This window comes from Sinohyriopsis cumingii, chromosome 3 (assembly GCF_028554795.1).
Source record: "Sinohyriopsis cumingii isolate HCF-2022 chromosome 3, ASM2855479v2, whole genome shotgun sequence".
Taxonomy (NCBI): domain Eukaryota; kingdom Metazoa; phylum Mollusca; class Bivalvia; order Unionida; family Unionidae; genus Sinohyriopsis; species Sinohyriopsis cumingii.
This window is the reverse complement of record NC_142963.1, coordinates 151770479-151786854: the sequence shown is the minus strand read 5'-3', so window position 1 is coordinate 151786854 and position 16376 is coordinate 151770479. Positions and strand designations below refer to the sequence as shown.

Here is a 16376-nt window from a genome sequence, read left to right as displayed (position 1 = left end):
CTTGACGAGCGAGATCAACCAAGACCTGGAGAATATCCAATAAATGCGACTGATCAAGTATGTCACGTTCATCATGTAGCGTATAAAAATAAGGACTTACAACAACGACATTTTGCAGATGAAAAGTTGATTCGCTCGTTAAATTCCATTTAAAAAAAAAAATCTTTCAGAGAATCATTAGCTAATTAGTTGGTAAGATCTTCGATGAAAGGTAAACTAGTATTAGGGGCTGGTTATTAATCATCCGATTATTATTATAATGGAATCGATTTATTACAGCCGAAGAGGATAATGGAGGGGTAGAGCAGCGATTAGTAAACTCGCTGTTGCAGCAAGTGTCACACGTTCTGTTGCTGCAAAATGGCTATCACGACATGCAATTTGGCGAATGTAACTACCACCCCCTAAACGAATTCAGTACGCACATTTTGTTGTCAGCGCTCCCAATGAAGTTCATCAAGCAGATATTTTATTTTTACCACAAGATACCATTACAATTGGTAGACGTCAATCACGTACATACAAATACGCGTTAACTGTCTGATTAATTTTCGTTATTTTAAATATTAATTACCTGAAATCTGAACGAGAATCAGCAAAAAATAAATTCTGTTATGCACATTTTATTTCCCCTGATTATGATTCAGTATTGAAAATCGATCACTTCCGTGAAGATCTATGATCTAACATACAGATTCAAATTCAAAATTTGAATCCGTAAATCAAGTAAATGTCCGGATTGGTCAGTAAGTTTGAAATGTGTCTTTGATAATAGCGGATTATGACATCGCATATAGACCGGATTAATGGGTTCTTGTACGATCAAATATCCAGGAGGTACTTGAAGTGCAAATGTATACAGAATATATCCTTGTTGAACCTGACTGGATTTTTCAAAATCTATTTGATAACTACCATCAACTGCATCACATACAAGATTGACTGGGATCGTTGATGTTATGTTAACAATACCTGGTGAAATATGACGACCTCCACCGTATGGATCATTGTTATTTTTGAGAATACTTGCTGGTGGGGGTGTTTTACTCCATGACTCGACGATTTTAGGAAAATATTAATCGATGAGATGGTTGAGTGATTTTTTTAGTTCGTCAGTGCTAAATCCTGGTATTATAAAGTTTAATAAATCTGTCTCTGTTACTTTATAGTGCCTGAAGAATACTTATGTATGTGAAATTTTTTGATGTAAAACTTTATATTGGTGGGCAACACCTTCAACGATAATTTTATTAAGATAATCGAGTTCTGATACAAGCTAGTTTAAATGTTGTTTTGACTCAATAATGTACCGGCGTGTATCATCGTTGTAATAAAGTGTAATACTAGAAAATAGATTTCGCAGTTTGTTACTTGATATTTTATGATCGTATCTGATCGGGAGGAAATATTTTTTAATTTCTTTTTCTTCGACGATAAGATCCCCACCAAAATCAAGAGTATGTATACCTAAACCTACCTCGGGAAGTTTTGTACCATCAGAGGCAATATAATCATTGCTTTTATTTACCCATAGATTTTTTTTCTCGATATTCGGAGTTAGTATAAAGTTTTGTTTATCCATCATAAAATCAGTGAGTCTTGGTTCTGGTAGTTCTTGATATTCCAGTGGGACCTCGTGCCATCCGAACACACTTCGGATTGATGAAGAATATATATATATATATATATATATATATATATATATATATATATATATATATATATATATATATATATATATATATATATATATATATATATATATATATATATATATACACACACACACACACACAGCATAATCCGGTGAATATATTTCTATCGCGGCTAATAATGTTGGTTCGTGAACAGTGATAGCGATTTTAGATTCTTTTCTCGTAATAGATCTAATTCTGCGATGAATTTCATCATTTATTGATTCAATCTGATAAATGCCGGTGGAAATACCGACAACTTGTCATTCGGGAGTTCCATCTGGTTTATTTTTATTTGCAAATGTCCGTGAATCATTTGCTGATAATCCACCAAATGATCTTGATCTGATATTTGACCAGCTGTAATATACTCGTAATTGCACTAACGCTATTTCTTTCGCTGGAATTGCAGTTGGAAAGGTAACACTAAATTTAGGATTGGTTGAGCCTGCTGATATCATCGTAGTTTTTGACGGAGTTGTATTAACGACAATCTGTTGTAGTAATTCATTCGGCGTTGACATTACTATTATTATTATTATTATTATTATTATTATTATTATTATTTTCTAAATCCCGATTTTCTGATCAGGTGTGGATTCTATCAAAGTCATTACTTCTTTGTAAATCTTAGACAACTTTGTGAACTCAGAATCTGATATTTTTCCATCACTGAGGCTTGATGATATCCACGAAGATAATTTGGAATATGCTAGCATTGTTATGTGTAATTTTATTATATACTCATGCAATTTTGTATTTGTACATGAACATATTTTTTTGCGATGATTTTAAGAACATCGGCAATTGTTGTTGCAGCTGAAATTCAAATTGTTATAATTGTCGGTGATGTCATTGTTATTGCTGATAGTAATATGCCGGTTTCAGCGATAACAGAAGACGCCGAATACACAATTGTCAACAACAACTACAAGTCTGCGATATATTTTTACTTTTACTGTATACGCGTCAACAATATATTTTACTTTTGTTTGCCATTCACGTCCTTGATTGTATCTAAAACGATGCACGTTGATTGGGGAGCTCATTATATTAAGTAGGTGGAAATTTAGCTACTAATTCAAGACACCAATAGTAAATCAAGCCGATTTGTTTTTCTTCGGGTTCCGTAGTAAATGTTTCCTATTCGTTTTGTTCCAACATAACTAACATAGATCCAGAATATCCAGTTAGTGGATAACGCCAAGTACTGAAACCCTGTTTATATCGATAACCTCAGAGCGATGTTTGATAGATTTATTAAGTGGTGACTATAATGCTTGTCGAGACGCAACTGTATATACTACACTGTCGGTACTTTTTTATGTCAGAGAGTTTATTATCGATGGCTGGTGAAATTCCAAAAACTTCATTAATGGATCTATTTATGTTTCTACGAAGATTCATAAACAATTTTACATGAGTATTATAATCAATTCTAAATGAGGTCATTTCACGATTAAATGAAACTAACGAGTTCATCATTGCAACGTTTTTATCATCGATATATTTCTTCGTTACAGCGTCACTGTCTGATTCTGGTTCTCTAAGATCAGTAATTTTATTATTAGACATATTGAGAAACCAGTCATCGTATCACCGGATTAATGTACTCGACCACTAATATTATCTGATATCGTTGACATAGTAACACCGGGTTTAATTTTTCCATTAATATCAGACACAACTACGGTATTTTCAACTACTCCGTTAAGCTTAACGATAATATCTTGCAACGAAACGTTACTCGTTTTTAATTTTCCTTGTTTATCTTGAAACACAACAATTTCCGTTGGATCTACATTTGCAAAATTTAATAATTCGGGTATTTCATCACTAATCTGTTTACTCACATTTTCATGAGTTATTTCGTCAGATTTTTGTTTCTGTTTAGAAGAAGATCTTCCGTAAATATCTACCATTATACTTTAAGATCTATTTAAAACGACGGTGGATGGTTATACCGTCTACTTGTATATTCGTGCACGACTTTATGGGGTGGTATTGTTGATGATGACACAGCGTCAAGTACAGCAATTACTTCAAAGCCACATACTGGCGGATCGGTTATTGTCTGTGTTGGTAATGTGAAATACCAGACTGGAGTGTTTTGAAGATCAGTACTTTGTACTGTGCCAACATATTTTAAAAATTCTTTTGGTGGCGCCAACCCATACTAATCAATATAAACAATTCCACGTGGATCAGTTGCGTATGGCATCCAGTGAGTACCTGGACCAGAACTTTTATCGAGATTAATAATGCCTGTTTCAATATTGTTTGGTTGTTTTGGTAACTGATCATGCATAAAAACACCTCTGAAGCGTTTGGCGTTTAACTTTTTAGCAGCATCAATTAAATCATACTTTTACATGGGAAGAATCAAAGAAGTGTCCCTGGAAGTATCAGACCTTTTCCGTACCAATAAGTGGTTCCTGGTAATCTTAGACCCCCTTCCCTCTTTTAGAAGCTTCTATTCCTTTTGCGTTTGCTTTCTTTAGTGCCATTCCAGCAGCAGTTTCAACATCACCAAGTGCAGCTGCTTTTGCAACAGCTGGAGATTCAGAGGCTATTAACGCTGGTATAGCTGCAAGAAGTGGAAATATACCATCCGTCTTGACTGCGTCTTTAATGACACCTGCAGAAAGATTAAGCCTAACGCCAGTCTTTGATTGTTTGGCGTCATTGAAGTGCCTGAGTTGACGTTCTGACAGAGATAGTTTATTCTGACCACCTGTGGTGTAATCCTTTTTAGTGATATTTTTATTCCACAGTTTCGTTTTGATACTGATTGTAGCTTTTTAATCTGACCAGGAGTCAGACTGACTCCAACATGATGATGTGCCATTATAATATCATGAGTGATTTAATCAATAACTCTCTTTCGTCCACCAGTACCTTCAAGTAACATTGTTTTATCACTGAGTATAATAGCAATTGCTCTGTAATTAAGGATAGCAGCATCATTTCTATTTAAACGAGCTCGAATATGTATATCAACGACATATTGTCTCAGTAAATCTAAATGTTCCAACAAAAAGTAATAGATCGGATAAAGCGTTGTAAAATCTAATTGTGATATCTGTAAACCAGATGATCACGCCCCATAAACTTCATCAAACGATGATATACACGCGCTACATGATTTGATCTAAATTTAACAATATATCTTCAGATAGCTCTTGATGTCCGTTTATCCTTAAAGAAACTTCACTAACACCAAGTTTGTCAAATATCGTTATGCTATTATATTGATCGTTTATTCGTGCGATATCTTGAAATGCGACGAATATATGTCTTGATGCAGAAACACCTTGCTGTGATGATATATGCCATGTGAATAAACCATTAACTGTACTTTGAATGCTATCTGTAGTCATTGTCAGCCATGACAATGTTGATTTACCGCCTCGACCCATGAAAGATAACAATCGTTGTTCTTCGTCGATTGATGGAGTCATCACTGGCATCCACAATGAAAGTTTTGTTAATATAACTTTACCCTCATCAGCTGGACACCAAATTGCATCATTGTCTGCAGCTTTTCTTACAAGTGCAACAGTATGTTTAGCTCCAAAAAAAAACCTTTTGTAACATCTCTACAAAATCCAAAAATATGAGATAATAGAATTGCGCATGAAAATCTTCTACGATTACCTTTTGACATCAATCGACGTACTGAGAATCCTAAATTAAAATTTGGATTAACGCTAATAATCATGTTTTCCACATCAACGTCAGCTGCGCCGGCATTATTTCTTGGTCGTCTTATTTCATACTGTCTGTTATCAGAAAAGTCAGAAGTATCCTTAACGAACATAACTGACGGAGCAGCTGATCTTGAATAATAATCTGAATATCTTGCTAGACCTATTATCGTCGTGGCAACGTCGACGTCTTTCTGAATTGATTCAATATTTCTTCCGTCGATGATATACGTGGCAATGTCAAACAATGCTATAATACCATTATTAACAAAACCATTTCTAACATTAGCTCCATATTCAGTATTATCTGTTTTTATAATTTCACCTTCTTCTTCAATAAATGCGTCAACGGGTAAGATATATCTACTTGTATCCTGAATTTGTTGTTCGATTCTCCCACGCCGATCTGGTTCTCCTGCATCGTAAGAATACAATGGATAATCGCGCACATATTCATCTTTGAGAACTGGCGCATCCATGTCAAATGCTGTATCTTACGTACTCTTAAACATTTTATTACAATTGTTATCGTCTAACACGAAGACCACTTTCTGTTATTAGGCTAGTAGTTATATTTATTTTTTTTTCTGCTTCACCAGCCAACTCTACTAGTTTTTATTTATTTGCGGCTTGATTTTTTTATATACTAACATTTGAAGGCATAACTTCATTGCTGGGTAATTTTACTGGCTGCGGTTTTCATCGTATTAATCGTTTTTGTCTGTCCTTGATTGCCGAGAATGCTTTATTAGCAACATCACCAACAGCACCAATACCTGTATCACGAAGAACGTCAATAGCTTTCATTGATAATTGTTTTGCAATCGGTATTGCTTTTGGGGCTATCCTTTTAAATAAACCCTGAACAACATCACCGTAAAATGATTCGTATGTTGGTAATCTCGAATTTATCACCCTGACCAATCTAGGTCTAAGCTGAGAATTATGTATAATCATCTTATTTTAATCATTATTTTTAATTGTATACCCTCAATCACTGTGATAATCATCAACGATTTCATCAATAAGAGACCTATAAACATTAATATCCATGATACCGCCTGTAAATAATCCTTGACAAATATCAGCTGCTTCATTAATGATTTCTGGGGAATTATTACCGGCTCGTTTTCCGCCAATCAGAATTTCTAGTCGATTAACATCGGCAAGGACATTATTGGGACATGGAGTATTAAGACCACTTCCTCGAGTAACAATACCACTTCCATGTGCTCCTTCTTCCTCGCTTGTTGTTTTATCTGCCTTTTTCTTCCATGCTCTTGAGGCTGATTTCCTTTCTGCTTTTGCTTTTTCAAGTTGCTGCTTCATATTTTTTCTTTTTTCTTTCCTGCTTTGCTCGTTCAATATATTCATATACTGTATTGTTGAAGATGTCAAAACTATTAATATCTTCCTCAGATCTGATTTGCGGAGTATCAGTAGCGTTGCGATATATATCCCTGACCCAGTTAGCAGCTTTTAGAGTTTTAACATATTCGGGTTTTACATACTTATCTCTATCATTATATACCTATTTCTATTACGAGTTCCAAGTTCTTTTTGAATTAGTTAAATTGCAGCAGGGAATATCCATTAATTACTTGGTTTGGGTTTTTGATAGAGGTAATACCTTCGGGCGTGAATTTATCAATGATGTTAATTCTGACTCTTGGCAGAGGTTGTGGCTGAACTTCAGGTTGTGGTTGAGGAGGTTGCTGGGGGGGGGGGATGAGCTGTTCGAAGCTGACCAACAATATCAACAGGTAATATTTCCAGTGCTTTTTGAGCCGCCTCAGTTGCTGTAACAATTTTCATGGTTGGTTCGACAATTGGTTTAAATAACTTTTGTGTACCTTCTGCAAACTCCACCTGAGACTCCTGACGCGCTTGTAGTTGCTGCTGGACAGCATCACGAACAGAGATATATATTTTAATTGACTCTAGTCGCTCTCGAGCTAATCTAGCTGTGCGATATTCCATTATTGATATAATAATGGTTTAATTACTCCACACCCATACAGCAGCAGAGAGGGTGCGACCAAAAATGAGCGTCCGGGTGGGTAAACAAAATCAGACATAACAATTTAGAAAAACACGAACGACAAAGATGAAGTAACAAAATGAGCTAACCCAATTAGAGAAACTCTCGGTCAGTTTGAGGCTTCGGTTTGACGTTATTGACTTTATATTTTTCTTTTTTTTTTTCTTAATATAAAGTTTTATTTTTCATAAATGGACTTTAAAGCATGTGGTCTGTTCACCCTCTCTGCTGCTTCCCATGATATAACTATTTCCAAGAATGTGAAGAAAAAACCCTCGAATTTTTACAAAGATACTTTTACATCTTCTCCACGTCATCTTTTCATCTGGCATCAGTCGGTACAGTGGTAAGGGTATACGGTCCAGGGGAAACAACTTCAAAATTGATTCCTGCTTCGTCTAACGAAATAGTTTCCCTTAGTTATAGAATCTCCTGATAGGTGTCGCGGGTGCTGTTGCTAGCTATAAACAACATGGACGACAGGTTCTCCTTTCCTGGGGGATGTACAAGGTGAATGTGCAATTTCAACTCTAAACTACCTTAAATAGTCTTTGACTTGCTTCACGTTCGTGTTTTCTAGAGGTAAATACTTAAGAATTCTTACATGAAATTAAAATCACACTCTGAGGACTTATTTTGCACCTGATCAGATCAGAACGGGGAGGGGGTATGGGGCGGGAAAGTTTGAGAAGTTTATTAGTGGGGCAAAGTCTTGATTTTTAACATTCAACACTCTTTGGTATGATTGACAACCCAGCACACATATACTAACCAATCAAAAACAGAAAGAAACGGCAAATGAAATTATAGCTGTAACCGGGCCTTTTTCAGTTTGTATATTTAGAACTGACCATAGTAAAAGTCATACAGGTCTTGTAGGTGTTCAGAACGAACTATTACAGTAATAACTGTAATTTTTTAAAATTTTGATATCTCGTTCCTTTGAATCACAATTATTCACTTTATTTGGGTCCTCGTACATACATAGTTCTTTGGAAGGTTATTTTTTATGAGACCCAAGAAGTACATAAGAAATAATCAATGTTAAATTACGTGGACATTTTTGGATGAGGTCAACCGAAAGGTGTGATCCAGTACAAACCGAATGTATTGTCTTGTTCTATGATGTCACAATGAAAGCAATACATGTTGTAAACAATTTTTTTTAATACCCTATTATTTGCTTTGCTAGGCCCAAGATAATTTTTTCTTGACCCAGTTTAGTAAATGGCTAACATTGTAAACTTCCATAGCAAATCAATAATTTTTGTCCAGAAATGTTTGGATGATATTTTAGATGCAGATCATTCAAGGTTGAAAAGACTTTGGTTAACCTCTATTGCTATTGGGTTTTTGATCACCAATTAATATTTAATTTGAATAAATGTGCATACTTGATCATATTTACATACGCTGTGAATAAAAGTACAGTTTTGCCTAAATTTCAGTGAAAATTAATAAACTCTCTTAAATGTTTCAAAGCTTCAAACAAACCCAAGACTAAACATAGCGTATATACTCTCATATAAGCCGAAAAATTTAGGAAAAAAATAAGACCTGGAAGAAGGGAGGGGTCAGCTTATCTGCAGACCAAGGTTCAAGTCTGACATTTTTAACGCTTTTTTCCCACAATTTCCAGTATTTATTGTTTCTGTCGATCGCCGAAGATGAGATCACATGCCTAATGATGCCACATGGCTCATAAGATTTGTGCTGTCGTGAAGTGAAACAAATATTTTTTTTCTAACTTAAGTGGTAGGGTAACAAATGAAAAACATGTGTTAACGTACTTGACGTCTATTTGACAGATGTCCATCCACCAGAAAATGCAGCCATACGTGTTATTTGAGCCATGGTGGTACATGTATTTTCCAAAAGAACCGCCATATTAGTAATCTCCAGTCAAGTATTTAACCCTCAGCTAATCAGTAATCATTAAACTCTACGGTATCGTACAAATGCATGCTAGCTTATTTCAGTGTAAATATGAAAAGAATCTACGTAAAAAAATAAAAGAATTATGATACTGAAGGTATATACGACAAACATTTTGATTGAGAGTAGAAATACATGTACGATAGTCTTAAAGGAACAATAGCGAGAGGCTCCATAGGGATTTGTTGCACGCACGCTTAGGAAGGGTGAATAACAGGGCAATATATGAGTCAGCATGAATAATTGTAAACAATATAATTTGTGGGATTTCTTTGACAGGTGTTTTAGAAGTAATCGGCAGCCACAGTTTATATACTACTGTTGTTTAGTTGTTTGTAAAGCAAAGTGGTTTGTTAGCAGTAGAGTGTTGTACAACAGCTACCATATGCTTAATCTGTGGTAAATGCCTTGGTAATAATAGGTTTGTTTTGTTGCACAATGCCAATGACTTTACTAATACATGCCGACTCTCAGATGTATTGTTTAATGAGATCTGGTAGTGGACATGGTTTCTGCTCAAAGTTATAAACTGTCACAATACTTGAATAATGTCCATGCTGAAACCAATCATATTTTGATCAATTGAATCACACTACCGGTAGTTTAAAAAAAACACACAAATAAACAACAGTGATAAATAATTATCAAATACAAATTGATAACCAACCACACATGGAAATAATTAGAAGATAAGGTATATAAATAGTATACTACCACTATATACAAGAGACCAGGTGCAATTCTTTGGAAACCTTCAATGCTTGTATGGGATATGTTTCGTGCACACAAGACTGATGAAGTAAAAAAGGCAGCAAAGAAAATGAAAACAACACTTGCTGTGATACCAGGAGGTTTAATGTCAGTGTTACAACCTCTTGATGTCTGCCTTAACAAACCTTTTAAGGACAAGTTACAAAAGATGTGGGCATAATGGGTTTGTTCAAGGGCTGTGAAAATGACAAAAGGCGGGAATTTAATGAGGCTGGACATCGATTTGGTCGCCAAGTGGGTAAAAGAAGCATGGGACTCAATTCCATCGGAAATGATTGCAAAATCATTCAGGAAGTGCTGTATCAGCAATTCCATGGATGGAACAGAGGATGATGCTATATTTTAATCTGACAATGACGAGGAGAGCGAGAAGGAGAACGACACACTATTGGATGACCATGATGACAGTGATGACGTATATGATGAAAGCATGCCCATAACAGAAGCCGAGTTTCGTGAACTGTTTGGCGAGTCTGATACAGAGCCAGATTTTGAAGGATTCTAAAAGTAATAGAACTTTTATAATTCATGATTCTAGAATGAGGATTAATTAAATTTCCATTAAGACCTAACACTTTAGAATTGTTTTATTTCAACATATAAATTAGCTTTCTTACTTTCATTTTATTTAATAATGTGATTTGCCTAAATAAACGTATTCAGAACTCAGTTTGTGCATCTTGTGACGTACTGATAGTCTAGAAATTATGGGTCGGCTTATACGCGGGTCATGCACTTTATAACAGTTTTACCGATTCAGTTTGGGGGGGGTTGGCTTATATGTGAACGGGCTTATATGCGAGTATATACGGTATATGTTTAAACTCAAAAGTGATCACTGTATCTCAAGTTAATCCCACACCTTCTAAATCTAAGTGACTTGGATGTTTCTTTACTGATATAGAGTGCCCTTCTATTTTTGGACAAATGAATCAGTTTGTGTGTGCAGAGTTAGTACTTTTTTACTTTTCGACCAGATTCTTTTATGGCTCCATGCAGCTGATTAGAAAATTGACTCATTCTTGTATTTTTCACCCTTTCTCAAATGTAGACTGATCCAACATCCTTGCATGCATGCATTTAGATGAAACTATAGTTCATTAAGCTCAGTATTGCAAATGATATCCATGCATGTAGATTAGTAAATTGTCACATGAGCATCACATAATTTAGCTAAAATTACAGAATTAATTTTTCACATGAATGATTTAACACTATGTCAACATACAGAGCATGACACTAATTAAATACATGATGCAAAAGCATGGTCTGTGTACACATAATCTGCCATGTTGGTCTTGAAGTTATGGAAGAGTCTATTTTTTATACAGGATTAAGCAGTCATGGGATCCAGTGTGTGACACAGGTAAACAAATGTCACCTACTCTCTAGAGAAATGTTATCATAACCAGGCATGAAGCAGAAATTTAAAATAGTTGAAAGAAAACTAGATGGTAAAGACGATGCGTGTTTGCTTGTGGCATGCAATGAATAATCACTTAGTCTTGTACGAAGAACCTTGCAATCGATATCTCAATGGGTGTAAATTAAAAACACAATCATGGCATCAAGGTCAGGAAGGTGTGTTTGAAAATTTTAATATTTGAAAGAACTGAATCATCTAATTGTTAGAAATGTGGTCTTTTATTTGGTCAGACCTAGTGCAGGGTACAAACTGCATTGGGTTCCAGAGAAAACTAGTTCCTATAATTAAATCCTGAGAACAGCTTTTTAAATTTGAAATATATTCCTCTTGACTTTCAGCTTATTTTTGCAAATTGCCACTTCAGAATAAAGGCTTGAATTTAATGCTCATGTACGTACAAAATGCAAGTTAAATGTAGAAGACATGAGTTGAGATTTCAAGCTATTGCATCTGTTTGCAAGTGATAAATTATCCAGTATTAAACAGTAAAGTTTTAGTAAAACTCCTTAAAGTAAACTCAGCAAAATACACATGCCTATTTAGAAAACATTTTCAGCGGGAAGCAGGATATCTCTTTTGCACCATTTTATTCACAAATATATAAATATTTTGCTAATACGTGTATTATCTTCATTTAGGTCAATTCTGTTGCTGTGTCTTGTCTGTTGGCCTGCTGTGCCAGTATGTTTTTGTAGGACAGCTGATTGCAGTTATTTTGTGTGACATTGTCCTGACTTGCCCCCTAAAAACTAAATGGTTGTCCCCAATATCTTGTTTTGTCTTGTGTAAAGCTGATTATCCTTGTTGAGTCCAGTGAGGTTGACTATTCTTCTTCAGTACAAGAATACAGACTTAGATGTGTGATCTTGATTTGTTCAGTGATATATCATGTTGACATTAATGCACTATGAAGCAACTGAAACAACTGTTTTAAAAAAATGCAATTTAACAAAAAGTGTCAGCTTTGTTTGTTTTGTTTTTTGATGATTTGCCATTTTTGATTAATAGTCATAGCTATAAAGATTCCATTCTTGGTAAATATCCTTTTGAGAAATGGGTATCCAGTAGATTTTGTTGGTAAATATCCTTTTGAGAAATGGGTATCCAGTAGATTTTGTTCCAAGTTCTTCTTGAATTAGTTAAATTGCAGCAGGGAATATTTGTAGTGTCTTTTAAACTTTTGTATAAAGTTATTAATTTTCTTTTTAAATCATCATCAGTTAAACAGCTTTCAAGATAGTTTATTCAATATTGTCATAATACTTCTTGCATGTAGTCATAATTAATGGTAACAAATTTGGCTCTTCACTTTTGATATTGTGTCATTTCAGTTTTAAGTAGTATGTAAAAGTCAAAACTGTCAAAATTAAAAATTTTGTACCAACTAGGTTCAAATTAAGGTGAGGTCTTTGGAGTTATTTAAACTGAGTTCAGTTCTATTGGATAGCAATAACACACGTTATGACAGGTAAAACATTGCCCAAGCTTATTGCTAGTCCGATATCAGTGAATTTGCAGGTGGATCATTAAAAACCCAACTCCCACAAGTCAGTTGGATAAGTGCAAATTTCTGCAGGTTACTATCATATGTTATCATGTGGACTTCTGAAGGATGTATCTAATAAAACACATGACATCATGCCCTTTCATGGCTAATTGTTTTTATTGAGTATCTGCCAAAACCCTGCAATTAACAAAGTACAGTGAATGTCAGCAGCAGAAATAACTGTATTCTTCCATGTGTCAAATAAATAAGGAACATTATAAATAGAATCCTTCAGTATAAGACATTTTCATCTATAAGGCAGTCCATTTGCATGGTTCCTATGAAAAACAATTGTATCACACATATTCCAAAACTAATACAGAGACATGTGGTTTATATATGACTGTTATTTCAGTTTACTTCCTCTAAAAAATGCTAGTGGAAAACAATTCAGGGGAAAAGATATATTTGTCAAATTATTCAAATTTGTCTGACATCTGCTGCAGCCACAAATCAGCATCAAAATCAGTATTTTTTTCTACCGACATTCCAGCAAAAGTCCAAACAAAGAGATAGCTGATAGCCCCTGAAAACTCATCTGCAATAACAGTAGTACATATTTAAGAGAGGTAGTTAGGTAATTGGAATGGCCAATAGATAAATAACAGTAACTGATGAAAGAGCAATTACGATTCGAAAAGTGTAATTTTGAAAGTTGATATTTTCTCTTCAAAGTGCAAGTAGTACATGAAGGCAAATTCAAGATCTACAGGTATTCTATTCACTGAATATACAGCTTGTTTCCTGAAATGGGAACAAAATTTTGACAGCTTCAGAGGAACTCGGGTGTCATGGACACATTAATAAAAAAACTGGAGCAACATATGGCTGACGGAAAATGCCTGGATATTATGAAACGGCAGTTGACTCTTGTTTCAATGCTAAACTTTTGTTTTGGGGCATCTGTGTTTCATGAACACATTTCTATCATTTTGAATAAATATTGAGATAAAAAAAGCAGCAACTGTTACTCAATTTACTTTTAGGCCATTGAACATGATATGCTAAAGTTGAATTGATTTCACTATATACTCATTATAAACCATTTGTTTAAACAAATTTCCTTGTTAACTGACTTTTTACTTTCCCTAGACTGGCACCTCCAAGTCATAATTATTTTTAATTGTTAAGAGTAACTAGTAGAAAGACAGCAGATGACTCTACAAACCACAGACAACTCAACAACCCACAGAAGACTCTTACAAATATTGTTTGTATATGCTTAATCTGGGTCTGACAGCAAATGACATACACCATCATTTGTTATTGCATAATGTGTAGGAAGATCATGGCCTGTGTTGTATGTTCTACTGATTACTCTTAGTAAACTGCACACACCCAGACCTACCAGTATGTTATGCAGTGGCAGACTTGACTCTATTCAGTTTACAGTTGGACCTGATTTAAAGTAAGTATTATGGTATTCTGTCCATCCTGTGCCTGTACTTTAATGTGAGGGAACTGTCTCCCTGTAGGTTGTAGCAGCGACTGCTGATACAGTGGGAACTGTCTTTCTGTAGATTGAAACAGCGACTGCTGATACAGTGGGAACTGTCTCTCTCTAGATTGAAACAGCGACTGCTGATACAGTAGGAACTGTCTCTCTGTAGAGTGAAGTAGCGACTGCTGATACAGTGGGAACTGTTTCTCTGTAGAGTGAAGTAGCGACTGCTGATACAGTGGGAACTGTCTCCCTCTAGATTGAAACAGCGACTGCTGATACAGTGGGATCTGTCTCCCTGTAGATTGAAGCAGCGACTGCTGATACAGTGGGAACTGTCTCCCTGTAGATTGAAACAGCGACTGCTGATACAGTGGGAACTGTCTCCCTGTAGATTGAAACAGCGATTGCTGATACAGTGGGAACTGTCTCTCTGTAGATTGAAACAGCGACTGCTAATACAGTGGGAACTGTCTCCCTGTAGATTGTAGCAGCGACAGTACTGCTGATACAGTGGGAACTGTCTCCCTGTAGATTGTAGCAGTGACATTACTGCTGATACAGTGGGAACTGTCTCCCTGTAGATTGTAGCAGTGACAGTACTGCTGATACAGTGGGAACTGTCTCCCTGTAGATTGTAGCAGTGACAGTACTGCTGATACAGTGGGAACTGTCTCCCTGTAGATTGAAACAGCGACTGCTAATACAGTGGGAACTGTCTCCCTGTAGATTGTAGCAGCAACATTACTGCTGATACAGTGGGAACTGTCTCCCTGTAGATTGTAGCAGCGACAGTACTGCTGATACAGTGAGAACTGTCTCCCTGTAGATTGTAGCAGTGACATTACTGCTGATACAGTGAGAACTGTCTCCCTGTAGATTGAAACAGCAACTGCTAATACAGTGGGAACTGTCTCCCTGTAGATTGTAGCAGCGACATTACTGCTGATACAGTGGGAACTGTCTCCCTGTAGATTGTAGCAGCGACAGTACTGCTGATGCAGTGGGAACTGTCTCCCTGTAGATTGTAGCAGCGACATTGCTGCTGATACAGTGGGAACTGTCTCCCTGTAGATTGTAGCAGCGACAGTACTGCTAATACAGTGGGAACTGTCTCCCTGTAGATTGTAGCAGAGACAATACTGCTGATACAGTGGGAACTGTCTCCCTGTAGATTGTAGCAGTGACATTACTGCTGATACAGTGGGAACTGTCTCCCTGTAGATTGTAGCAGCGACAGTACTGCTAATACAGTGGGAACTGTCTCCCTGTAGATTGTAGCAGAGACAATACTGCTGATACAGTGGGAACTGTCTCCCTGTAGATTGTAGCAGCGACATTACTGCTGATACAGTGGGAACTGTCTCCCTGTAGATTGTAGCAGCGACATTACTGCTGATACAGTGGGAACTGTCTATCTGTAGATTGTAGTAGCGACAGTACTGCTGATACAGTGGGAACTGTCTCCCTGTAGATTGTAGCAGTGACATTACTGCTGATACAGTGGGAACTGTCTCCCTGTAGATTGTAGTAGCGACAGTACTGCTGATACAGTGGGAACTGTCTCCCTGTAGATTGTAGTAGCGACAGTACTGCTGATACAGTGTGAACTGTCTCCCTGTAGATTGTAGCAGCGACAATACTGCTGATACAGTGGGAACTGTCTCCCTGTAGATTGTAGCAGCGACATTACTGCTGATACAGTGGGAACTGTCTCCCTGTAGATTGTAGCAGCGATATTACTGCTGATACAGTGGGAACTGTCTCCCTGTAGATTGTAGCAGCGACATTACTGCTGATACAGTGGGAACTGTC

The 16376-nt window shown here is 36.2% G+C and overlaps 1 protein-coding gene across 7 annotated transcripts in view; it reads left to right on the top strand.

The window, feature by feature from the left end:
• Positions 1 to 7925: 7925 nt before the first annotated feature.
• Positions 7926 to 16376, top strand: part of LOC149804163 (uncharacterized) — a 182664-nt gene continuing 174213 nt past the window's right edge. For all 7 annotated transcript variants that reach the window (XM_089954135.1, XM_089954139.1, XM_089954138.1 and 4 more), the window contains exon 1: positions 7926 to 8024. The gene's annotated coding sequence lies outside the window, so the exon portion shown is untranslated. The remainder of the gene's footprint in view (positions 8025 to 16376) is intronic.